The sequence below is a fragment of the Orcinus orca genome, chromosome 9, assembly GCF_937001465.1.
Source record: "Orcinus orca chromosome 9, mOrcOrc1.1, whole genome shotgun sequence".
Taxonomy (NCBI): domain Eukaryota; kingdom Metazoa; phylum Chordata; class Mammalia; order Artiodactyla; family Delphinidae; genus Orcinus; species Orcinus orca.
Window position 1 is genome coordinate 37393136 of NC_064567.1, and position 27046 is coordinate 37420181.

General features: G+C 39.9%; 1 protein-coding gene across 2 annotated transcripts in view; it reads left to right on the forward strand.

Moving 5' to 3' along the window:
• The first annotated feature begins 409 nt into the window (after positions 1-409).
• The window catches only part of IMMP2L (inner mitochondrial membrane peptidase subunit 2), a 910414-nt gene continuing 883777 nt past the window's right edge, over positions 410-27046 (forward strand). For both annotated transcript variants that reach the window (XM_004269889.3, XM_033428267.2), the window contains exons 1-2: positions 410-482; positions 1014-1086. The gene's annotated coding sequence lies outside the window, so the exon portion shown is untranslated. The remainder of the gene's footprint in view (positions 483-1013; positions 1087-27046) is intronic.

The window sequence follows — 27046 nt, forward strand, 5'->3', positions numbered from 1 at the left end:
TTCTGGCTTGTTTAGAAGCGGCAACATGGAATAGTTTTCCCCTACCCACATTAGTAGAAAAAACGCCGAAAGGACGAGTCCAGAGGGGAGAGCCCCAATAAGGCAGCTTGCCACTGTAGCTGTGCACTCAAAACAACTGCTGGGGTCTCGGTTTCCTCATCTGTAAAACAAGGGGAGAGGATGAAGTCACAGTCTCACAGATTTTCAACTCTTTGTTGCCCTCTCTCAGCCATTAGTACAGCGCTGAGCTCAGGGCAAATGGTCAATAATAGCCTGCTAGGCAAGGGTTGTTTTTGATCCGTTTCAGATCCAGGCCGGGTTTTGGGCCTATCCCGCGCAGGCGTTCGGAAGTACAGCTTTACCGCTGGGGGCGGAGCTTCGCGAAGCTCCCGCGCTCCGGGGGCGGGGGCGGGGGCGGAGCTTGCCGCCGGCGGAGGGCGGAACCCACGCGGGGACTTCTCTTGGGCAGAGCTGCGCAGCGGGTGCGGAGGGCGGGGGTTTGGGGGCAGGTAGGGGGCCGTGAGGTTGGCTGGGGTGGGCAGGTGGGGTGCCGCTGCCGACCCTTGGTGGCCCCCAGGGTTTGGGCCCCTCAGCCCGGAGTTAGCCCCAGAGGGGACGAGTGTTGCTGGGAGGCGGAGGGCTGCTTGGCCGCGAGTCCTGTGGTGACCGCGAGCATGTGTGCGGGCGCGTGTTTATCTGAGGCCCCCGCGGGGCGGCCAACCCCGGACCCCTCCTCCTTCCGCTAGCGCGGGTCGGAAACCGGAGCTCAGAGGCCGGGACGCCAGGCCTGGAGCCGACGCGCTCCTCCCCGCTGGCCAGGCGCCCCCAGGTCGCGCCCTCTCTTCGTGCCCCCCACCAGAGGGGACAACTCCGGCCCAAGTCCTGGCCGAGAGGGAGCGCTGTGGAGACGCGCTGCCTTCTGTCTGGACACGTTGGGCGAGTGGTGGGAGTTCCAGAGGCTTGAATGTCAGGGTTTTAAAACACGTGTTTGTCTCTGTCATTTTTACTTTTAGGGTTTTGGCCAAATTGGGCGAGGGCACAAAGTAACCACTTACCCCTTCTCACCGAGGAGGAACGGGAGAAAGGGTAAGTAAGGAATGGTTAGGGGTGGAAGGAGCTAGGACTTTATCCTGAAAGAGAGCGAGCCAGAGAGAGAAGGACTAGATCCAGAACTGCCCTTGGATCTTGGGGCCAAATTGTACGTTTTCAGCAGGAACCTAAGGCCCACCTTCAAGGGTCACAGGCTCCAAGTCGAAGAGGTTTTTATTTTCAGGTGTTTTGGAGTCCGTAAGTTGGCTGGGACTTTGACAGCTGGCATAGGTCCCTTTTAGCCACTTGACCTGGCAGAAAACTGTCATTACCCTTCACCTCTCGGTAGTTGTCTGTCTTGTAGTTGTCCTGTAGTTGTCTGCCTCAGGCCCCCATCTCTTAGCTAACTTGGAATAATCTCTGAGACTGTGAAATTAAAGCATCATGGCTGTCCTTGATAATGAACAGGAACCCCTCCAAGGATCTTTACATTTTAAAAGGGGACTCCTGTAAAAATCCTTTAGGACTCCAAAGCATAAAGTTAATAACAGTGTTACAAGTGTTGAAGTTCTTTTGGGATCTTCTCTTAAGCTCATAGAGAAAGGTATTTTGGGAGGGAGAAATGACCAGACTGGGCGTTTTCTTCTTGACTTTCCCTTTGATCCCTCCTCACCAGCATTCTCTTCACTTCTGAAACGTTGCCAAACAGCATATTGAAGTCTTTGAAGGTTTGCTGTGATTTTTCAGTGTGGGCTCTTTTAACGGTTCTTCTCTGGAACTTTTCCATGATCCCTCCCACCCCTAGTATTAGTGAAATGAGACACAACTGCTCTCAGAAGTTTGGAAACACCTTATGCATCCTCTGTGTCCCATATAAAGAAATGTTTTGAATTAGTTAAAACTCAGGTAAGCCACAGGCAAGGATTTTGTAAATCACATTCTTGGATACTTACACAGGAAAACTGGAATTGCCCTCCATGGCATCTTGACATTGGCTGCCTGTGTCCTGAATCTTTATTATTTGTGTGTGCTCAACTGGCAGATGGCCACATAACTTCATTTCTGAAAAAAACAGGAAATAGTTGTTTATTGGTGATAGGTTCATTTATTGATTCAATAGATATTTTTATTTTACCAGAGTGCTGAGCACTTTGATGTGAGTAAGGTGGTGAGAATGAGGAGACTGTTGGAGATGACCATTTGGGGGCAGGCCTTTTACTGGTTTTCTGTGGTTTTTCTGAATAGTTAAGTGTTAATGTAGAAGACATTCACTGTACTGCTGATGGTGGTTGCAGTGGTGTGGGAGAACAGCGTTATTTCCTGCCTTACTGATACTTTTAGAAATGAACTTTCAAGGATGACTGACCATGGTGATTTGTGTCCTGTAGTAAAGTTATAGTCATTTTCCAGTGTAATAAATGTATTGAACCAGCATTATAATTAGATGAGGATAATTTTTTGAATTGTTCCAGAAAAATGACCTACGATTAGAAAGCATGGACAATGTTAAGGATGATGCACTTAGGAAAATAAATGCTAAAGTAGGCTGTGCACTTGTGTGGGTTTCTTTACATTTAGCCTCACTTTTTTTTGTTTCTTTTAATTTTTAAATTTATTTTTGTAATTTAATTTTTATTGGAGTATAGTTGATTTAAAATGTGTTAATTTTTGCTGTACAGCAAAGTGAATCAGTTATACATATATCCACTTTTTTTTTAGATTCTTTTCCCATATAGGTCATTACAGAGTATTAAGAGTTCCCTGTGCTATACAGTAGGTCCTTATTAGTTATCTGTTTTATATATAGTAGTGTGTATATGTCAATCCCAATTTTTTTTTTTTGACCGTGCTGAGTGGCTTGTGGGGTCTTAGTTCGCTGACCAGGGATTGAACCCCAGGCCCCCGGCAGCAGAAGTGCTGAGTCCTAACCACTGGACTGCCAGGGAATTCTCATAACCTCTTTTTTTTTTTAAATTGAAGTGAAACAAGTTGTCTTTTTTTGGTTACAAAAGTTATATAAGGTAAAAAAAAGTTACTTAAAATTAAATCTTGCAAGGTTATAAAAGGTAGAATGTGAGTCTCATCTGAAATCAGTCTCAGACGACCACTGCTGGGTAAAAATGGTAGGTTTCTGCCTTTTACCTTCATATTCTTGGCTATTTACCTCTGCTCTTTGTTCCACTCCAAATCCTGTGTGGAAGTAGCATGCCTTTTATAGTCTTTCAGACATGGATGTGAATCCTGACTCTTCTTATATTAGCTCTGCGACTGTAGGCCAGTTAAAACTTCTTTACCCCTAACTTCTCATCTATCAAGACAGAACAATGAGTATATTAAAAAGAAAGTGTAAAAACAGTGCCTGGTACACAGATACTGTTAACTTCCCTTCCTGTTTCTCTATCGGGTCACCCACTTTCTTTTGATCTTGCTTGTGATTGTGGAAAGCATTCTAGTACTTACTTTCCTAAAGGTGCTAAGCTTCCTGGGTATTTGCATTTTCACAGGTGATCACCTTTTCTGTCTGATCCTAGAATTTCTGGGACAAGGACTGACACCTGATTCCCTCTATCAGATCATTCCACAGCGGAAAGAGTGTCAGCTTGAAAAGTGAAGGGGAAGGGTTTCCATAATGTGTTTAAAAAGCTCTGACGCTGTTCCCACAGTGAGAAAGACATACTACCACATTTAGCTGAGTGTTTAAAGTTAGGATTTTTATTTCAGAAATGTCTTTGGTTTATAAGAATTACAATAAAAATTCTGATGCTTCATGTCCAAACTGTCATGATTTTGCCAAGTCGTGGGTTTAATATACAGCTAAGCTGTGTATTTAGTGTAGCTAATACTGTTCTGGAAGCCAAGAAAGACAAGTCCACAGACATCTGATTTCACACCAGACATCTGGCTTCACTTTGCTAAAGACTACATTTTGTCAGTAGATTACAGGCAATCAGCTGTACTGCTGTAGTTTGTGGCATTTCTATCATAAGCTGCAGTCTGTAGGATTTAGTATGATGTTTTATTCAAATGACAGCACACTGTAAATGAGCACCTGGTCAGATAAGCATATTTCCCACAGGTGTCTTCTAGTGTCATGGTTCTTACAAGTTAACAATGTGAAATAGTTTCTATCCTTGGTGATTTTTTGTGGAAGACAATATTCTTAAGGAAAAGCCTCACTTAAGAACTCCTTGTATTCCTCAAATTTTCAAGACCACTTTTGTTTGTCATGTTGAACAAATAAAATAACAAATAGCATTTAGATTTCCAGGCCAGGACCCCAAAGCTTTCCTAACTCATTGTGTGCCTTTGTGTATTAGTGATACTATAGACTGTAACCAACACTTATAATAGTGTTTTGGAGAATAATGTATTCTGAGTTGCAACCTAGAATGGCTGGACCACATCTCTCCATTTTGAGGTGGTCAGGGGTGTAGAAATACTCTGGAGAAATATTCCTGGGTTCTTGGGCCAGCTCTGTCATTGTTGTGTGACCTTGGACACAAATTTCCCATCTGTAAAATGGGGTACTAATTATAAATGATTACTGTGAGATTTAGGGAGTGTTTTTTTTTGGCCTCACCTCGGAAATGCAGGATCTTAGTTCCCTGACCAGGGATAGAACCCATACCCCCTGCTGTGGAAGCATGGAGTCTTAACCACTGGACTGCAGGGAAGTCCCAGTGAGTGTTCTTAAAGTAGCACAATGCCTGGTACGAAATAGGTTCTCAGTAAATAGCACTTTCATTTTCTTTCCTCTAGGTCCTGGCCACGAGAACAAAGACTTCCCCTCTCTTATATCCCAGGCTTGTGGCTCCAGTTGAAGGGAATTACCCACTGAAGCTGGGACTTGGTAGTGGGGCTGGGAAAGGGGTATGGAGAATCATGACAAAGGGGAGGAGTGGTGAACTGAGAGAGGAAGGTGCTAGTGTTTTGCTTAGTCCATGGACTCAGGTTGATGAATTACTTGACTCAGAGAAAGAACCACCTTTATCTCTGACCTTTCTGCTAATCTTTTGTCAGCTGCTCCCTTGGAGACTCTTAGCTCCTTATTGCCTGCTTAGTCCAATGACAGATTTTCTCTTTGTCACCTTTGTACTATGTTAATAACCATATGTTTCTATTTTTTTAATGGGTGGGACTTAATAATAGATGTCTGTACTTCCTTAAGATCTGGATTCTTTTTCTATACTTAAAGTCCTGTTGATCTTTTTTCCTTTCATTGGCCTACAGTTCATACATTAATTCCTTTTTAAAATTTTCTGTATGCTGTGTGCATTGAACTAGTGCTGAGGATAGAAAGTTGAAAAGTTACTTTCCTTGACCAAGGAGCTTACAGTCTATAGGGCAGTGGACATCTTGACCAACAGTTCAAATATTGTGTGCTATTTGCTCTAATGGAGATACCTACACATGCAAAACAAGCCTAGCAGAAGCTCTTGATCCCTGACAGGAATGCCAGAGAAGGGCTTTAGCCGTGGTTGTGTTTGAGCCGAGTCTTGACAGCTGAGTAGGATTGGGCAGGGTGACAAGCAGCACAGAGCATTTCCAGGTGGAGCTAATAACATGAATAGTCGTGTGGTATTATGAGAGCACAGTGTGTTCTGGGAACTGTAGGCAGGTCATTATATTAGAGTGTGAAGGGCAAAGTCAGGAGTGAAAGGAGATGAAAGTAGAAAGCTAATTCAGGGCGCATTTCCCATCCCATGTGTTGTAGTGAGCCACTGAAGAAATGTGAATGGCCCGAAAGATCACCCTGAAAGCAGTGTGCTGGGTAGATTGGGGTCCAGTGGGGTGGGGATGGGGTAGGATTGGGGGCCGGAGTGGACAGTGCAATTACTGTGGATGATAGGAGGTTGAGAGCACAAAGGCAGAAGTAGTAGGGGTGCTCAGAAGTGAGAATGTGTAGGAGAATATCTAGCAGGAGGGAGAGCTGGCTGGTCTTTGCGACTGTTTGAATGTGAAGGGAATGGGAGAGTGAGGCTGACTAGAATGCCTGCCAGGTTTCTGGGTAGTGGGAGGGAAAAGAGAAGAGGAAGCAGATCTGAGGGGGAAGGTGATAGTTCAGATTTGGACACGTTGTGTTTAATGTGCTTGTGGGGCATGTCATTGGTGAGTTGGAGGCATCTAGGGGGCAGTTGATAAGGTCTTGGAGCATCACAAGAGCTGGGGAGGCTGGAGATACAGATTTCTGAGTGCTTGCCACATGGAGAGTGGTTGAAGGCATGGGTAAGGGTAAAAGTGCTCAGAGGAACTGCATAGAAAGAGAAGAGAAAAAGGCTGAAAGTAAGTCCTAGAGGATATTCACATTTTAGGGACAAACCAAGAAAAAGAAAGATGTAAGGATGCTGAAGCAGAGTGGCCAGAGAGGCTGGGAGAAAAGAGAAAGCAAAACTTTTCAGGTTCTGGGCAGAGTAAATTGCCCTGGGTGAAGGGGTAAACAGGAGGGGAGGGAGTGGGGCTAGAGTTGATAGGCCTGGGTTCTTTCTCAGAGCTTCTGGCTTCATTGGTCTTCAGTTCAGAATTTTAAAAGCTCTGTCGAAAATACGAAAATATGGTTGCCTGTAATCAGTGTTCTTAGTCACACCTTCTTGTGAATGAAAATCAAGTTGTCCCTTTGCCTAATCTCTTGCTTAAAAAAAAATTCATACCTGATCTTACCTTCGGGTATCTCATTTTACCCCATTTATCCTATTCTTTCTTGGCCTAGGGTTCCACTGCTGTCTTGCTCTCAACATGTCTGGCCTTTTTGCATACATTATGAGAAGTTGAAAAATTTCAGAAGAGTGTCTACTAGGAGGCCAAGGCGGAAATAACCATACCAAACATAAAAAAACAAAAACAAAAACCATACAATTCAGCAAATACTTTTTAATATCTACTATCTATCTTCAAGGCTCTGGATACAAAGATATATAAGATGGGAAGGATGAATAATATAGGGACCCTACCGTTAAGGAGCCCTCAGGCCAGTAAGAGAAATGGATGTGTAAATAAATGCCTTGTGCAGTATGTGTTATTTAGAGGTAGAGTTCAGGGTAAGATGGATGCCGAAAAATGGGCTTATTTTGTGTGATCCTGAAGGCTTCATGGAGGAGGTGATGCTTGATTTAAAGCTTGCAGTGGAGTTAAGGTGTGGGGTGATGGGGTTCAGGGAGAGGAATCAGGGGAATAAAATATTCCTTGGTGGCTCCATGAAAGCAGCAGAATGGGTTTGAGTTTCCCATCTCTTCTTCCTTGTTCTGCTTCCTTTATTGCAAGGTATCTTTGTCTTAGGGGATAAGGATGTTTTAGCTAACATGTAGGGATATCCACAGTTTCTCCCTTTGTGGCATAAACTTTCTGTGAATTTATCAGTACTGGTTTATTATATATTAGATGGCTAAAACAGACCAAAGCAATTAAATCAGAATTTCTGGGGGATGATGTCCAGGTATGGGTAATTTTCAAAGTGCCCTAAGCATTCAGAGTAGAGAACCACTGGCTAAAACATGGTACAGAAGAAAAGTGTCAGGTTTGGAGCTAAAAAATTGTAGGTTGAATTCTTGCAATTCCTTTTAATAATAATGTGTCCTTAGTTAAGTTACATTTACATGCAGATGTGGCTGTAACAGTGAAATGTTCCATTGACTTTCTCTAGGAGTAGACAGACTAAGAGCTAGCCACCTTGTCCTGCAAGATAGTAACCATTTTATGGATGGGACTTAAGATTTCACCATCATGAGCATTTTGATACTATATTTTACTATGTTTGTGTAATGCTAAAAGTTGAAGACTTAAAGCAAAAAAGCAAATCCTTAAAGAAACAATGAGCAGTGGAACTTTTCGTAGTGTGACATATTAATTCTGTTTAAAATTACACAAATGTTTATTGTGATTAAGGTTGTAAAGTGTATAAATATCCTCAATGTCAATAATATAATTGTTCAGTATTAACATGCTATAAATATGTTAGGTTTTTATTTTCAAAATCTGTACACTTAAAAAAAAACCAGAATTCTTTCAGAAGATAGTAAAAACCCCAAAAAGTACCATGAAGAGTCACAAATTCAATTATATTGCAGGTCTCATCATGTCTGTTAAGTATGCGGCGACATGTGCTGTATCTCTGTGCTGTGGAAAGCCTGGTGTGTTAGTGCCGGTCGTGTAATCATATAGAAATGATCATTCTTACAGTATTATAACTTATTTTACTTGAGAAGTGGTGTCACTTAATGACAAGGAAACTGAATCTAAAGCCTAGAGACTAGGTTCCCGACGTGGTTTAAGTGCTAACTCCTATGTGGTAGTAGGTAAGTTAGCCTCTCTGAGCCTTTCATGTAAAATCTGGATGCATTTGTTCGCTGTTGCTTTGTACCATATCGAAAACTTTGTGGCTGAAAACAACAGTAATCGTTTATTATCTCATGGTTGCTATGGGTCTGCAATTCAGGTGGTTCTGGCTCAGGGTCCCGTGAGGTTGTCAGCAGATACCAGGTGGAGGTGCAGTTAGTGGAAGGTGTGCCTGGGGCTAAAAGATTCACTTCCATAGTGGCTGGCAAGTCGGGTGCTGGCAAGTTGGTTCCTCTCCACGAGCTGTCCTCACTCAGGCTTCCCCAGAGTCCCATACCAAGAGACCAAGTTCTCTTCAGTGTCCCCCAGCACCTTTACCCTAGCGCTGGGTACTTTGTTGGTGCTTACTTGGTATTTACTGAACTGAGTTGGATCCCTGGTGAAACTCCAGCCTTTGTGCCTCCCCTGAAACTTTAGATACAGAAGGTTGATTTTTGCTCAGGTGGTGGTGGTGGTGATGGTGGTGACTCCTGCCAGAACCATTCTTAAGCCTGTCTTATGGGTCCCTGTTTTGCCACTGGAGTCCTTAGCCTCTCCCAAATGACTCAGGTGTTTGGGTCTGCCAGCGCTTAGCCCTGCCTCGTTGTTGATGAACAGAGCAAACAAGCACACACACCCCCCGCAGTGGTTCCGTGTGACTGTTTCAAGATCTCAGTGAACTCCTGCTCAGTTTGGTAACTCATAGCGTGTTTCTGACGTCTGAGATTAAAAATACCTAGAAGATAAAAATGTACGTCTTTCTTCCATGTAATATATCATAAAAATTAAAATTTTGCAATTTTATCCAAAACTTTATTCTGAGAGCCAGGTCTTTGTAATGGCACTTTGACACACACACTTTTATATATCTTTCTGTTGAAAAATGTTTATAGCATTTACGGTCAACTTTTGAAAAATCATCTTGCTTGTGGCCGGAGGACACATTTTAAACACATTATCAAGTTCTAGTTTTGGAATCATGTTCAGCAAAGACATTTTTTAAAGAAGGGAAATGCTTGTAATATCATGTTTTGTATTTTAGGACAATTTAATTTCATATGATTTTCGCATTATGTAGACCAGTAAGTTCAGAGCATCTCAGGATTGTTTTCTCCTTTCTGTGCTCTCTTGTGGATTTTTCTGCAGATTTCCCTCTTTCGGAATTCTTTACCTTCTTAGCCACTACCTTCCTTCTGCATCTGTTGTCTATACTTAATTTTCTCCGTGTCTTTGGACTTAGTCTACCAATGTCATGTTAGATGCTGAGCAGGCTACGAGGGGCAGAGCAGGATTGGGAGGAGTGGTGGGTGTGTGAGGCAGAATGTCTCTGAAGGTTAGGGTTGATGGCCAAGGGTGTTCTTTTCTAAACAGGTGAAAGTGCACCTCTGAAGCAATGATTGAACAGATTAGAGTTGCCACAGATAATTTACCTTAATTTTTAAAATATACTTTATTTTTTGGAGTAGTTTTAGGTTTACAGCAAAATTGAGTGGAAGGTACAGAGATTTCCCACACGCTCTCCACCCCTACACTTGCAGAGCATCTCCCATTATCAACATTACTTCCCAGAATGGTACATTTATTACAATTGATAAACCTACATTGACACATCATTATGCCTAATGCTCATAGTTTACATTAGGGTTCGCTCTTTTTTTTTTATAATTTAAATTTATTTATTTATTGTTTTAATTTTTGGCTGTGTTGGGTCTTCGTTTCTGTGTGAGGGCTTTCTCTAGTTGCGGCAAGCGGGGCCCACTCTTCATCGCGGTGCGTGGGCCTCTCACTATCGCGGCCTCTCTTGTTGCGGAGCACAGGCTCCAGACGCGCAGGCTCAGTAGTTGTGGCTTATGGGCCTAGTTGCTCCGCGGCATGTGGGATCTTCCCAGACCAGGGCTCGAACCTGTGTCCCCTGCATTGGCAGGCAGATTCTCAACCACTGCGCCACCAGGGAAGCCCCTAGGGTTCACTCTTGGTGTGTACGTTCTGTGGGTTTGGACAAATGTGTAATGTCATGGATTCACCATTATAGTATCATACAGAGTAGTTTCACTGCTCTAGAGATCCATTGTGCTCTACCCATTCATCAGTCTTTCCTAATCCTTGGCAACCACAGATCTTTTTACTGTCTGCATAGTTTTGCCTTTTCCAGAATATCATGTACTTGGAATACACACACACACACACACACACACACACACACACACACACATATATGTATGCCTGAATTTTTAGTTTGCCTGTGGTAGCAGATTATTTACTAAGCATTTTGGTATTTTTCCAAGAGCTTATTTGTTTAATAGTTACTTTAATAAGAGTTTTATTAGTGTCAGATTAAGATACTAAATACCTATTATTTGGTTTGTTAACTATTAACAATTTAGTGTTATTATCTAAAAGTAGTTTGAAGCACTTTATAAACTAATTAGCTTGTGTTTTTAATGAGTCTATTTTTTATGGGTAAGAGAAGTACTATAATCTGAACAAATGGGTTATGAAAACACATTAGAAGATTAATAGTTTGAGGCATATCTGGTGTATATGGCTGCATGACGTTAATACTCTAAACATTTTATTAAAACTATTATTTTGAAATTAAAAAATAGGCATTAAATGTAAATTTCTAGACATTAAAGTGGTGATGTATAGTGACAAAAATATGGAATGGGGTTATGAAGACTTTTTATTCAAGTGCTAGGTCTACTATCAGCTATGTGAACATGAACTTTTGGTCTCTGAGTTTCATTTTCCTTTTGGGAAAATGGAGATTAAAGTGTACTTCATTGGTTAATTTTGAGGACTGTGTATGTAAGCTGTTTATTTGAAACCTATGTAAATTTTAACTCATTACAAAGAAATGTGAAGAATTATTTGGTTAATGAGTCATACTTGGTTACTGTCTCCAACTTAAATTTTTTTTTTCTTTTTTTTTTAGTTTTGTAGAAGAGTCCTCAAGGGAAATAATGATTTGGGGTTAAGAAGGTAGTACTTCTGAAAAGATGCTTATTTATCTGTGCCTGGGGGCGGGGCGTGGGGGGGGAACTGCATTTTTTTAATCTGAATTTGTCTTACTGATTAAGCCTGCTTGTGTCTTCTTATGAAAGGTGTACATTTTGGGATATTCTGCTTGCGTGCTTGGCTCCTAATCATATTTATTACCTAGCTGTCAGCTTGAAATGTTGTCCTTCTTCCAAAAGCATGAATTATAGTGTCACATTCTGTATAGAGTTAGAGACACATTATTTCCTGTTTATGGTGAGAAAAACCTGGATTCTAAAGCTCTTATGACCAGACTCTGTGTGGTTGAAGCCACTAGGGCAGGGTAGAGTTTGGTAGAGAGATTCTGGGGGAAGAGCATAAAAATAGTCCTGTGAAGTTGAAATCCTGAGGCAGTTGGTGTATTGAATATAATCCTAGTTTTCAATCAGAATGTCCCCCTCTTTTATAATACGTAGACCTGTGATCAGTGACATTCTAATGAATTAAAATTATAGAAAACTTTACACTTCTGAGTTTGAGAATGCTCAAGAGAGCTTAATTAATACAAGACAAAACTGTAATAGTCATTTCCTGTCAGGACAGTTGATATCTTTATTATATTGTAATCTCAACTTTTTGTGTCTCTACTAATGTACAGTATTTTAAGAGGATTAATCTGACAAGTGTATAGGATCAGTTGGAAGGTAGAGGGAGTAATGAAAAGTAGACCAGTTGGGAAGCTGTAATTTACTACAACGTAGTGAGGATTTTCACTATGATAATTGTGGGAATAGAAAGTAAGAAATGCATAGAAACCATAAAAGAGAAGAATAGTGAAACTTGACTATATTAAAATTCTGCACTGCCAAAAACAGATTAAAAAAACTATATCAAAAAGCAAAGGCAGGGCTTCCCTGGTGGCGCAGTGGTTGAGAGTCTACCTGCCAATGCAGAGGGCACGGGTTCGAGCCCTGGTCTGGGAAGGTCCCACATGCCACGGAGCAACTAGGCCCGTGAGCCACAGCTACTGAGCCTGTGCTTCTGGAGGCTGTGCTCCGCAACGAGAGGCCGTGACAGTGAGACACCCACACACCGCGATGAAGAGTGGCCCCCGCTCGCCGCAACTATAGAAAGCCCTTGCACAGCAACGAAGACCTGACACAGCCAAAAATAAATAAATAAATTTATTTTTTAAAAAAAAAAAAGCAAAGGCAAACTAGGATGATTTGCAATTCATATCATAGGAAAAGGGCTAATTTCATAAATATATTAATTCATATAATTGGAAAATTCATACTGTAGGAAAAGGGCTAATTCATAAATATATTGAAAATAACAACTCTGGGAAAAAGACCAACAATCAGAAAAATGGACAAAGATATGAAAGGATATGAAAGGCAGTTCATAAAAGAGAAATGCAAAATAAAACTTAAGTGAATACTCATTTTTCAACCTATCAAATTGGTAAAGAAACAAATTTTGAACACATGAGGTATTACTAAGGGTATGGGAAAATAGGCAATGTCATTATTGCTAATGGATGTAGGAATTTTTGTAGTTTTTGTTGAGACCAATTTAGAAATAGTTATCAAAACTTAAAATACACATATCATTTGATCCCCCTACCAGAATTTAACCCACAAATCTTGTACTTACATGAAATAATGTATATTTAAGGATATTCTTGGCAGCAATTGGAAACAAGTGCTCATCCTTAGGGGACTGGATAAATAAATTATGGTACATGTAGTGAAATATTTCGTAGTTGTTAAAAAGAATAAAGCAATTTATGTACACTGCAATGGAATAATTATTAAGTCAAAAAGGCAAGGTACAGAACACTGGGTATTAGTAGGTTATTTTGGAGGAGACTAAATTAAGATATGTATTTTCTTGTATATGCACAGAGTATCTCTGGAGGGAATTATAAGAAAATGGAAAATGCCTCTGGGGGTTGAAACTTGGTGGCTGGATAACAGGGATGGGAAGGAGTTTCATTTTCCACTGTATACCCCTTTTTGGATATCCTGAATTTTGTATTATACCCCCCGACCCCCTCCAAAAAAAAACCTAAAAAAGGAAGAAACATCTTCGACTCAAAATATATTTCTGTAATACTTATAGCCAACTCTGAAAAATTAGGGAATAGAAAAGTGAATTAAAAAAGAGCTCTGGGGCTTCCCTGGTGGCGCAGTGGTTGAGAGTCCACCTGCCGATGCAGGGGACACGGGTTCGTGTCCCGGTCTGGGAAGATCCCACATGCCGCGGAGCGGCTGGGCCCGTGAGCCATGGCCGCTGAGCCTGCGCGTCCGGAGCCTGTGCTCCGCAATGGGAGAGGCCACAACAGTGAGAGGCCCGTGTACTGCAAAAAAAAAAAAAAGAGCAAAAAAAAAAAAAAGAGCTCTGGTTCATATATCTGATGAGGGGTTAATATCCAGAGTATATAAAAATTCTTACAACACAACAACAAGCACAAACAGTCCAATTAAAAATTGAGCAAAGGACCTGAAGAAACATTTCTTCAAAGAAGATATATAAATGGCTGATAAGCACATGAGAAGCTCAAAATCATTAATCATTAGGGAAATGCACGCTTGTTAGGATGGCTATTATTAAAAAACATAGAAATTAACAAGTGTTGGTGAGGATGTGGAGAAATTGGAAAATTTGTGCACTCTTAGTGAGAATGTAAAATGCTACAGGTGCTTTGGAAGGCAGTTCCTCAAAAAAATGAAAATGTTTCCATATGATCCAACAGTTCCACTTCTGGGTATATGCCCTAAAGAATTTAAAGCAAGATCTCGAAGACCCATGTTCATAGCAGCACTATTCAAAATAGCCAGAAGGTGGGAGCAACCCAAGTGTCCATGGGCGGATGAATGGATAAACAAAATGTGGTATATGCACACAGTGGAATTTTATTCAGTCTTAAAGAGGCAGGAAATTCTGACACATGCTGCAGATGGATGAACCTTGAGGACAGTATGGTAACCAAAATAAGTCAGTCATGAGAAGACAAATACTATATGATTCCATTTATATGAGGTACCTAGAATAGTCAAATTTATAGACACAGAAAGTAGAAAGTTGGGTGCCAGGGGCTGGGGATAGGAGGGAATTGGAGGAGGTGTTGCTTACTGGGTAAAGAGTTTCAGTTTTGCAAGATGAAGAGTTGTGGAGATTGGTTACAGAACAATGTGAATATACTTATCACTTGAACTGTATACTTAAAAATGGTTAAGCCTGGGGCTTCCCTGGTGGCGCAGTGGTTGAGAGTCTGCCTGCCGATGCAGGGGACACGGGTTCGTGCCCTGGTCCGGGAAGATGTCACATGCTGCGGAGCGGCTGGGTCTGTGAGCCATGGCCGCTGAGCCTGTGTGTCTGGAGCCTGTGTTCCACAACGGGAGAGGCTACAACAGTGAGAGGCCCGTGTACCGGGAAAAAAAAAAAAAAAAAAAAAGGTTAAGACAGTAAATTTTATACCATGTGTACTTTACCACAATTAAAAGAGATAATATAACTCCACCCCCACAACCCTGTGATATGGAGGTAGGGAAGATGAATATGTAAATAAATATCTGTGATTCAGAATATAATCTGTGTCCAAAATGGGTATAAACAAAGCTCTGGTGTAGCACAGAATGAGATGTAGCTAAGGGAGATTGCCTATGACTTTGCACAATAGGAGGTGATATCTTGAGCTGGTGTTAGAATGCAGTACTTATGCTGTAGAGAGGATGGAAAGAAATTCTAGGCTGAAGGAGTAGCACAAGTAAAGGCAAAAAAAGGGAAGGTGAAGGATACTATCATAGAACAGAACAAGATGATGCTGGAAAAGAATCAGGATAGATTCTCAACGTCGTTGAATGGTGGGTCACAGAATTTGGACTTTTTCAATGTCTAGTCATGAAAGATTTTGAATTGAGTAGTATCATGGTCTACATTTTAGAAAGGTATATTTTTAGAAAGGATAGAGGGTCATGTGGGAGGTAAGGAGATTACTTAGGAGCCTGTTGAGATTCTGTGGACTCCTTAAATGTAGCCATTTTGCAGGATTGTGCCTTTGCTTTACCACAGTGGCCATGAATCCCTCTCTTGTCAGACAAAATGGGACAAACTCTGTGGTTGACTCTGGGAAATGAAGATGTGGTCAAAAGAGGTTCCATGGGGGCTTCCCTGGTGGCGCAGTGGTTGGGAGTCCGCCTGCCGATGCAGGGGACGCGGGTTCGTGCCCCGGTCCGGGAGGATCCCACATGCCGTGGAGCAGCTGGGCCCGTGGGCCGTGGCCACTGGGCCTGCGCGTCCGGAGCCTGTGCTCCGCGACGGGGGGGACCACAGCAGTGAGGGGCCTGTGTACCGCAAAAAAAAAAAAAAGAGGTTCCATGGAGTTTGTAGGAAGCCTCTGTGGGCAGAGCTGACCAACCAGGCATAGCTGTTTTCTTCTTGGTCTTCTGTTAATGTTGTAAAATATGTTGTCCCTTTGCTCTGAGAGTATGAGAGAGAGAGGAGAGGGAGGGAGGGAGGGAGGGAGAGAACCAGAGCACCTGAATTCTAGGTTGAGACTTCTTTGTTGTTGGTGGTGTGTCTTATTCTGTCTCTCAGAGTAAGAGAGGCAGTTGGAGTTTTGTCTTTTTCCTACCTGAGTTTGTCTCACTCGTTTCTTGTTTGGGGGTGTAAACCACTCTCAGGCCTACTTAATCCTCTTGCTGTTTTGTTTCTTGCCAAGGTGATTCCGTCTATTTCATTCTTAGTGTTGCCGGTTACATTCCTTTCCCAGTAAAAAGCCAACGTGTATGATTTTTACATAAGTGGCATATAAACCTTCCCTCCCCAGCTGCTTTTCTCCCGTCTTGTTTTGCTTCTCCGTTAAAGTATAGCTTGAGTCCTATTTGCCCTCTACCCAGAGGCCATCTTCTTAAAGTTTTTTTCCAGCCAATGGAGCAGAATATGTTTAGTACACAAAAAGCTAAAGACATTATATTTCAAAGTTTTTCCTTAAGTAAGTCTGTGTACAATATAAATTCATTGAGCCTTATTGATTTTCTCTGTGACAGGTGAGGTATCTAATTTAGTTGCTTTGTTGATGTTTCTCTGTTTTGTCTCTTCATGCTGTAACATTGTTCTTTCACTCTTTGAATTAAAGAAATATGAACTGAATTCCTAGAGTTGATAGAAACTGTATTCAATTTTTTTTTTTTTTTTTTGAGGTACGTGGGCCTCTCACTGTTGTGGCCTCTCCCGTTGCGGAGCACAGTTTCCGGACGCGCAGGCTCCGGACGCGCAGGCTCAGCGGCCATGGCTCACGGACCCAGCCGCTCCGCGGCATGTGGGATCTTCCCAGACTGGGGCACGAACCCGTGTCCCCTGCATCGGCAGGCAGACTCTCAACCACTGAGCCACCAGGGAAGCCCTGTATTCAGTTTTAAAGATAGAATTTGTCCTTTAGCCAGATATTAGATTGCTCAGTTTGTTTTTCCTTGAACTCTTTTTCTTCCTAATTCTCAGGTGTTAAAGGCAATGGGATATACACATCTACACCATTTAGTAAGTGGGAATGGGGTGGATTCTGAATTCATTTTTCTTGCTAATTTTTCTCTACTGCTAGGAGCGGTGCAGGAAAAAAAAATAGTCTGAGAAAAAGTATTTTCTGATCAGCTTCTATTGAAAATACTTAATCAAAGTAGTCAAAAGGGAAAGAGAGTTTCTCAAGGATTGCTACTTGATTATGAAATAAAAAAATTATGAATGGCGATTTATCTGAAGTGTGATTCTCTCGGGGAAATTTTGCCAATCCATTAGCATTGATTTGCATATCGTTACTTTTAACAAATGTATGATAGGATCTGAAGATGGAAGACTACATTTGCTCTCATTCAAAATTTAATTTTATGATAATATCGACTACCTAATTATTATCTTTGCTTAAAGTATCTTTGGCTGAGGAGTCTGGTTGGTTTGAAAATGTGCTGTTGAGACCAGTGCCTTGGGGATTAATCAAGTGTGGTCTTGTTGGCTCACAGAGAGGGCCCATCTTGGCCTTTTGCCCGATACATAGTTTTGTTCTCAAGCAAACTAATATGGGTAAATTGGGGGAGAATTAGTCATTCAACTAGGCCCTACCAGTTGCAGGAGGTGACTGGGGTAGGCTGACAGTGGTTTCATCAGTTTTGTATTTGAAAAGCAGAGTACCCTTATAGGTTATGAATGTTTAAAATATATATGATGTAACTACTACGGAAAAAGTGGTAGTTTAAAATTAATTGCAGTTTTTGTTTAAAAAATGTGGTTGAGGGCTTCCCTGGTGGCGCAGTGGTTGAGAGTCCGCCTGCCGATGCAGGGGACACGGGTTCCTGCCCCCGTCTGGGAAGATCCCACATGCCGCAGAGCGGCTGGGCCCGTGAGCCATGGCTGCTGAGCCTGCGCGTCCGGAGCCTGTGCTCTGCAACGGAAGAGGCCACAACAGTGAGAGGCCCACGTACCACAAAAAAAAAAAAAAAAAGTGGTTGATTTTTAAGTACTTTGTTCTGTATTTGCTTTTATATTTGCTTCAAATATTACACATGAAGATTATGCTTTAAACACTGTAAAATGTTTTTCTAGTATTAACTAAACGATTGTGGGAAATGTTACACTTTAAAGGTCACGTTGATTTTGCAGCATTTCCAATTTTACATTTTACACATATCTTTGAATTGGTTTAGCTTCTAGTTGAGTGTTTTAAAGATCTGGGTAATAAATATGGAAGGGAAATTGCAAAAGGGTACAATGCTTTGGAATGCACATATTTTCCACCTTTCTTTTGTTTCAGCAGTGAAATGTCAAATTCTAACAGGCAACTCAAAGGGCTGAAAGGACAACAGGACAATAAGCGTTTTCAATACTTGCTAAGTCCAAAGACAACTCTAATTATATTTTTCTGTTAATTGATATGATATATAGATTTGTACTTTTCTTCCTTTTGTATCCTTTCCCAATTTGAAAATTTATTAGAAATGAATGAGACTTAAGCATTTACCTTTTATATAGTGGATTGAACTAATTGTGTATTCAGACACTTCATATAAATTGCATCTCAATGCTATAATGGCAGTTATGGAATCAATAACTCATCCTGCTCTGTGTTTACTGGGAGTGGTGAATATTTACTGGGAGTGGTGACTAACTGGGAGGCAATGGAGAATAGTGCTTAAGTGTGCAGGCCACCGGCCAGAAAACCTGGACTCAGCTCTGCTGCTTAATATCTGTGTGACCTTAGGAAGATTACTCAAATACGCTGAGCATAAGTTTACATCTGCATTTAGGGATAAAAATAGAGTTAGTGTAGGGATTATTTGATGTAATTAAAATAACAAAAATGTTTATTGTAATATCATTTATATAGTGATATACTATTTTAGACAATACAAAATGAATTTTCTTCACTAGACTAAAATTTTTATTTCATTGGTTTCACAAAATTGTTTTTTTACAGTTTTTCTTTCTTTCCAGTTAATGCTTCTTTCAGAGTTTATAGATTTGATAATAATTTGTGGAAGAGTACTTTTGGCTGATTTTGTATGAGTGGCCAATCACTCTATCTCTGTTAAAAATGAAGCAAAACCTCATTGTTCTGTTAGTCAAAAATTTTTATGCAACTGTTTAATAGTGGTACTAGGGTTAACAACCAAGATGTAGCAAAATGTTGGTCTAATTTTGGCCAAGGAAAAATAACATTTAAATATTTCCTGGAGGATTCAGTTACCTACATCTCACTTCTAAAACTGACCTTTTCATCTATGATTTTATCATGGCTGTTTTTGCTAGACAAGAAGAAGTGAAATTGCCACCTTCCTTTTTAATTAATTGGATAACAAGTTACTTGGCTAGGGAAAGGTCTGTGTGTTATATGCCTAGTCTTTTTGCAGAACAAAACTACATTAGGTTCTGAAAAACTTCTTCATTATTCAAAACTGATAGATATTAATTTAAATTGCTTTGAATTTCTATATGGCTCATATATTCTTATCTAGCTCATATATTCCCCCAAATCTATCAAAATTGTTACTGGCTTTTCTTTCTAAGCCATTTACTGTAACAACCATTGTGACATTCCCTAATATCATTTGATGTTGATTAGCCAATAAAAATAAGTTTCTTACAAAATTGGAAAGGTCAGGGAATTATTCTCAGGGCCACTGAGCTATTGATTAAGTTGAAAAGAACCTATCTCGTGACCAACATGAAAATAGTTTAATTTTATTTATTATTAGTGGTGCTTCTTTGTAAATAGGGTCGTACGTGTCTTTGCTGCTGAAAGCAGGAATGTATTAGAAATTTCCCCAAGTGTGTGTGTTGTCCTGTATTATCCAATTAGCCACGCGATGTGTATTTGTTAAATGAGCACAGGTATGAAGTAAAGATCAGATGAGAAATTTAAGTGTCATCATTAGACGTGAACATACTTTCATGAATATGTTAACCTTGCAGCCAAAGTCAGAAAGGTCTTGGAGCACAGGAGCAACAATGATGATGATGGGCGGTATCACGAAAGACAGGTAATTTTAGTGCTGGGAGAAACGGGCCATTCCATGGATTTCGGATATGGAAGGAAAAGGCTTGAAGTTAGTCTCATAGAATCATAGATAGTTAGAGCAAAGAACCTTAGAGGTAGTCTACTCAAGTAGATGAAATGAATTGCCCAGTCCCTGGCATAACTAAGACTTGAATCCAAGTTTTCTGATTTCTAATTTGGTACCTAGCATGGGAAGAGGAGGAAAGGTTTAGCTCTAGAAGAGGATGGGTGCTTTGTTCTTTGGGGTGACACATGCATGGAGGTACTTTCAGATGGATTGGGTGGCTCTCAAAACAGCCTGCTCTGGTCACCCAATTTTTCCCTTACGCTCCTGACTGTCATTTAAAGGAATGGAGTGTCTGACACAGCCATACCAAGCTGTCTTTCCATCAACATTGTAAGTGGGTATTAATATAAACCACATCTAAAATGAAACAAGCAGTCAAAAAGTATTTATTTAGCACCTGCAAATGCTCAGTAAAATTCTCATATCTTCAGGGTGTATAGGGAGGAATGAGACATGGTGCTTACCCTTTCGTGGTTTACAATCTAGTTGGAGGGAATGGACCTTCTACAAAAAGTTAACTAACAATACTGGCTGGCAAATGTGGGTGTGGCTAGTACATGCCAGAGGAGTTTGGGGGTGAAAGATGGCTCTGTAGGTCAGAGTACTCATGTAATGTTTCCTGGAAGAGGTGAAAATTAGGTTGGTTGTTCTGTTAAATTAAACAAGGAGGCCATTAGACTGAGGTAGCTCTAATGCCGTGGGGTGACCTACTTAAGCCGAAATCTAAGCCTGTAGATGCCTCAAGGTTACAAAGTTGAAACCTAAGGACCACCAGTCACCAACGGCCAACTAGGCTTTCACCTATAGCCAATCAATTATTTCCTTTCTTTGCTTCCTCCTTTCCCCTGAACTCCTCTTGGTGGAGCACTTCTAACCACTTGCAGTTCGGCACTGCCCTATTTGAATTGATTTTTGCTCAGATAAATGCTTAACATTTTAATATGCCTCAGTTTATCTTTTAATCCTGCTCAGCTCAGTAGATCTTATAAATAATTATATGTGTTCACCTCTAAAGTTTTCGGATTCACCCAACTTACTGTTACAGAGCTGGGACTTGATTGCAGGTGTTTATCAGGTGTTTTCCAGTGAGTACCATTCCACAATCCCCATGCTGGTGTGCATAGGACAGCAGAAGGTTTCTGTCTGAGAGAATCCCATTTCTCCTTCTCATCCATGAGTGTATTCATCAGCAGATCAAATTCTCCCCACTGGTCTTCTGAATGTTGCATGAAGGAGGACCCCCTGGTTTCAGTTACCTTGTTCCCCTTTTGTTTCTTGGTAAAATAGCTAAAGTTGCTAGTTAAATGTGAGTTTGGTGGGGTTTTCCATTTAAGACGATCTTTTTCCTAAGACAATATTAAAGCAAGATGAGATATTTGTTGATAGTACATGACAATATAGCAGCAGCTGGCATTTACAGTGGGCTTTTCTGTTTTTCAATTAGATTATTTTGGTATTCTGTGTTATGAATCGTTAGCTCGAAGATTGGTACATAAATAATGCCATTAAACATTATAAGAGAAATTAATTTAGAAACAGCTGCATCAGAGAATAAATATACTTCTCAAAACTTGTTGTTTTCTCTCTACCTGGATATTTCTGTATTCAAATGGTATTTCTCATTTTAGAAATAAACCAGCCAATAAACCTGACAGAGATGAATGTACAAGAAATAAACTAGAAATATGAAAGACATTAAGGACTTGAATTATAGAGTGTGAGCCTCAATCCACCACTGATTCTTTAAGGTGGTGATTTTTAACCTTTTTCTTTTCTTCTTATTTTAGTGTAGTGAACTCTTCTTCAAGGAAAATCTTTTTTGGAATTCTATTATTAAAAAAAACAGATAAAAGCAGAGTGGCTCAGACTGAAGCAGGGAGTCGGGGCTCAAAGCTCTGCTCACTTAGTGCCTGCTCCTTTTGGCCCCTAACCCTCTAGGGAATCCTCAGGACACCATGGAGCATGGATTGAAAAACACTGCTTTTAAAGGAAAAACAAGCTAAATACTTTCTAAAAGTAAGCTGTTAATTGAAAAGAAAATTCATAATGCCTTATAGTTGAATGGGTTGTGAAAAGTTATTTGATTCTTGTTACCCATCTTTACTGCCTTTAGACATGAGTGCTGTGCTATGATTTATTGAAGAAAAAAAGCACCCCCCCCAAACCTCTTGAAGTTACACACACACGCACACAAATTTTTTTTTAGAAAACCACTTTCTCCATAAATATCTTCAACTACCAAGTAGAACTATCAGGTGAGAGATGGGGATAATCAGATAAACATATGCACATGCTCACGTGTGTGCACACACATACACACAGTTTGTTGCATGTGATTGGGTAATGCCTTATTCTCAACCCATGCATCCCCAACATCCATCACATTCTGAATCTAATGTTTAGATAGTTTACATGGACAGGAAATTTTGGTAATTCTTTAATTACCGAAATCGTTAATTAAAGAATTATTTTTAGTAATGTTATTGGAAATGTTTTGTTAATTTCATTAATAACACTGTATTGAATATTGAACACTTCAGTGCAAGGCACTGAGGTATGGCAGTGAACAAGAGTCCCTCCCCTCACAGAACTCACAACCAATTGGAGGTGAGGATGGGAAAATCAGGTGTGATAAATACTACACTAGGGGGAGCATAGGCTTTTTGTGAGAACACATAGGAGGGGCATCTAGTTCAGCTTTGAAGAGTCAGGGTGGACTTCCAGTGGAGTGACATCTAAGCAGACCTGAAAGATGCATAAGAGGTGGCCAAGACAAGAAAGGTAGGGAGAGTTATGAAGACAAAAGGGAGAACATGTATAAGGGCCCAGAGACAAGTAAAAGCATGACACAATCTAGAAATTGTGTGTTGCTGGGTTTGGCTAGAACGTGACATGCTAACGAAAGAGTAGAAGTAATGAAACTAGGGACCTAATCATAATTAGCTGTGTATGCTAAATATAAAGAGCTTGATATTATGCTATAGGAAGTGGAAAGTTATTGAAGGATTTCAAGCCAGAGAAGTTATGATTTGTATTTTTTCAGGAGAGGGCCCTTTGGTTAACTACCATGTTGACCTTGGGGCAGCTGTTTGGATGATGGAGTCATTCTCTGAGAGTAGATGGGCCGAATATAGAATACTGTGTAGTTTGTCTTTCCATAACATCCCCACTTGCTTCTGTCTCTTACGAAATCCATCTTTATTTTATTTTTGTGGCCCTCACAAGGCTAGAGTAATTCAAAAGAACAATGGTTAATGTTCAGTATCTATATAGATGCACAGATACGTCTTCACTCTTTCAGTATAGAAACTGGTATGATGCCCAGCACACAACAGGTACTCAATAACTGTTTATTGACATGAAAGGAGAAAATACTGAAGGAAGAGATGCCAACTCAGTTCTCTTTTTTTGGTAATCATCACTCTGGTGCCCCGCCCTGGCCCCATGTTCTTTAGGTTTAGATAATTTTAACATCAGCTGTTTCTTAAACCTGCAAAGGTCCAATCATTGTATGCTACTGGTACTAATGATAATTACTAAAACTGTACGTTTTAAATAGTTCAGATTCACAAAATCTCCATTTTATGCTGGATCCCAAATTCACTTGACAGTTGGATGTGCTGATATAGTAATCAAAGAGCAGTGGAAAACTTTATTTAGTCAGGTCAACAATTATACTTTGGAAATTACGTAGAAGGATACTATGAATTGAAAAAAAATTCCCTGCCAGGAAACTGCATTTCTAAACGTATATCTGAGAATGATCACAAAGGAAAACACTATTTTGCATTTTATTAAACAACAGTTTATAGAATACTTTCATGGTATTAATTACTTATATGAAATTAAATTAGCATTACCCAGTTTACTTTTTGAGGCTAAATACTCAGTTCTTTTAATATTGCCCAATTTCAGAAGATAAGCAGATCCACAGGTATTTTTCAGTGGTTTATAATCATTACTGACCTTATTTATTTAGATGGTCACATTTTTTCATATTTAACCAGTAGGAACACCTTCAAGCAGGCCCCTGTGTCCTTTTGATGTGCTTCCATTGTTTTTCTGAGCACTTCGCGTAACAAGATGTTCCAGGCTCATTCTATACCTTGCTTGCCCAGCCCTGGAATCAACCCTTTCTTGAAGAGCCCTAGTTCCCTATTGTGAGGAACGGTATTAGAACCTAAGATCCAGGTACTAGATATAGTCGTTGCTGCCAGGGTATCTTTGCTTTTATGTCTCCAGAGGGTTCTTCCTTGGCTCCCTGCTGTGTATTTATATCTCCCTTTTTCCATAGAGAGCACCCTGGCTCCCAGCTAACACGGGTTTCCCATTTGTTCAATGCTACAATGTATCTAAAATAGTTTCAGACCTGCTTCCCTCATTGTTTGCATTTCTCCTCCACTTACCTAATTTGAGGATATATAATTAAATACGATGTTCAAAAATTAATGGGATTAAAAGAGGGTGGGAGGAAACTTTTGGAGGTGTCTGGTATGTTTATGGAATATATTGTGGTGATGGTTCCATGAGTGTATACTTATCTCCAAACTCATCAAGTTGGATACATTAAATATGTGCAGCATTTGGTATGTCAGTCATACCTTAATAAAATAGTTAAAAAAAAAAAAAAGAAAGAAAGATGATGGGTGAATTGCCATGGTGGACAATACAGGGTCAGTTTGAATTGCCTGCCTGCAGAATTTTTTTATATGAGAAAGAAATAAATCTCTTTACTGTTTGTGCCACTTAAAAAAAAAGTTAATTTGATTAATCCCTCCTTCATCTACCACAATTGATGCCTGTTTAATTCTCTGTCTTGCTTAGATTTTAAGTGTCTAGTGGGGGCAAGGACCATTTCTCTTTTCTCTCTCTCTCCTTCCCTCCCTCTGTGTGTGTGTGTGTGTGTGTGTGTGTGTGTGTGTGTGTACATATGTATTTTTATATATATATATAAATTTGTGGTGTAAATCAAGATTATTGCGATTGTTTTGTCCTGTGTTTCACATCTTTCATTAGAAACTATTGCTGAAGCAAAATAAAGTTTAATGTTTCTTTTCCTTTTTTACTTATGGAATGTTTCTCTACATCTTTGAGTTTTCCTCAGAACAGCAGAGGCATTTTTCTCTTCCTGCCATGTTTGCATTTCTGAAAAACCTTTAATTTTGCAAAATCATGTGCTAAACGTGATAGGGCTTCTAGAGGAAATGGGGTGAGGAACAGATGGTTGGAAACCAGTAGAATTTTGTAAACAGACCCGGCACCAAAAAGTGACAATTGTAATAAAAACAACAACGTGGTTATATCTCAACTGGCATTTATACCCAGCATCACAATCAGTCCTTGGCCTTAAATCCTGGTTTTCCTCCTTTGAATTGTTGGTCCTTAAAGTCACCCACTTCTAACAGAGACCAATTTCATCAAAGTTAAAAATCTGATCCAGGGTGTTGACTTAGTTTTATTTTAAACACAAGGGGAAATATTTGGATTTCTTCATCTGCACTCTCAACTTCCTTGGATAGCTTACCTTAGGGGAGGGTCTTGAAGACAGGAAATACGACTTTCCTGCATGTGAACTAACTTACATTAAAGAAACATCTGTTGTAGCAGAAAAGGCTAATGTTAATTTGCTTTAGTATATAAAGATAATATATACCCATTATTGAGAATTTAAATAATATGGAAAAGAACGAAGAAGAAAGTAAAAATCTCTTGACTGCCAGTAAATACTACTGTCATCATTTGTGTGCCTGTTGTTCCTCACCCCACCCTTTTGATGATGATGTGTGTGTATAAAATTTCACATAAATTAGTTCATATTATACTTATAGTTTTCCAACTTTTTTTCAATACAGAATGTCAAACAGTATAGCTATACAATGTCCTTTTTAATGATTGAAAATTATTTCACTGTATGCCTGTTGTAGTTTATTTCTTTATTTTTTCATGGACATTTAGGCTGTTTTCAGTTTTTCACCGTTGTAAACAGTGGCGTACTGAAAATTCTTGATCATATCTTTGTGCCCTAGAAGTGGTGTCTCTGCATCAGAGGTGTGTGTTCATGTAACACTTTAGTACATATTATAATATTACTTTCAAGAAAGGTTGTACCCATTTACACTCCCAGGAGAGCATGATAAATTCTATGCTCCTACACTGGGTAGTTTTAGTTTTCTGAATCTTTGCCAGTCTGATAGGTTAAAAAGGTGATATATTTTTTTTATTTGTATCTGTTTTATTATTAATGTGGTTGAACATCTTTTTATATCTTTATATACTATCCATATTTTGCTTTTGGTGAAATGCCTTTCATGTATTTTACTCACTTTTCTCTCAGAACATTTACCTTTTTTCTTCTAAGAATTGTATAATTTTAGCGATATTAAACCTTTGGGATTAATATATATTGCAATTTTTAATATCATGCTGATTATCTTATAACCTTATTTATGGGATGTTTTGATTTTTATGAAGTTAAATCCATCAATCTTTTTTCTTTTATGTTTCCTGGGTTTTATAAAATGTTCAAAAATGCCTCTTTCCACTCTTAAAATACTGTCTGCCTTTATTTTCTTTTGTTGCTTTTATGTTTTTATTTTTTACATTTAACCTTTGAATTATCCAGAATTTATCTTTCTATAATGAGTAAAATATCCACCTTTGGTTTTTTTTTTTCTCCCTCCAAACTGTGGTTAGTTATTTCACATCATGTGTTAATTCAGGCTCCTCCCTATCAATGTGAACATCTCTGTCATATACCAGATTTCTTTGTGTCTTTGGATTTATTTCTGGGTTTACTATTGTATTAGTTATTTCTGCAAAACAAATTACCCTCAAACTCAGTGGCTTGAAACGTTTATTCTCTCTCACAGTTTCCACGGGTCAGAAATTTGGGAGCAGCTCAGCTCCACAATTCTAGTTCATGGTCCCCCTTAGGGTTGAAGGAAAGATTTCAACCGGAGCCACAGTCATCTGAGTGCTTAACTGAGGTGGGAGGGTCTTGCACCTTGCAGGTGGCTCACTCATGGCTGGTCAGGGGGTGCTGGCTCTTGTGGGGAGGGAGGCCTTAATTGCTCTCTAATTGGGCTTTTGCCAGGGTTGGCTGTCCTCAGGAC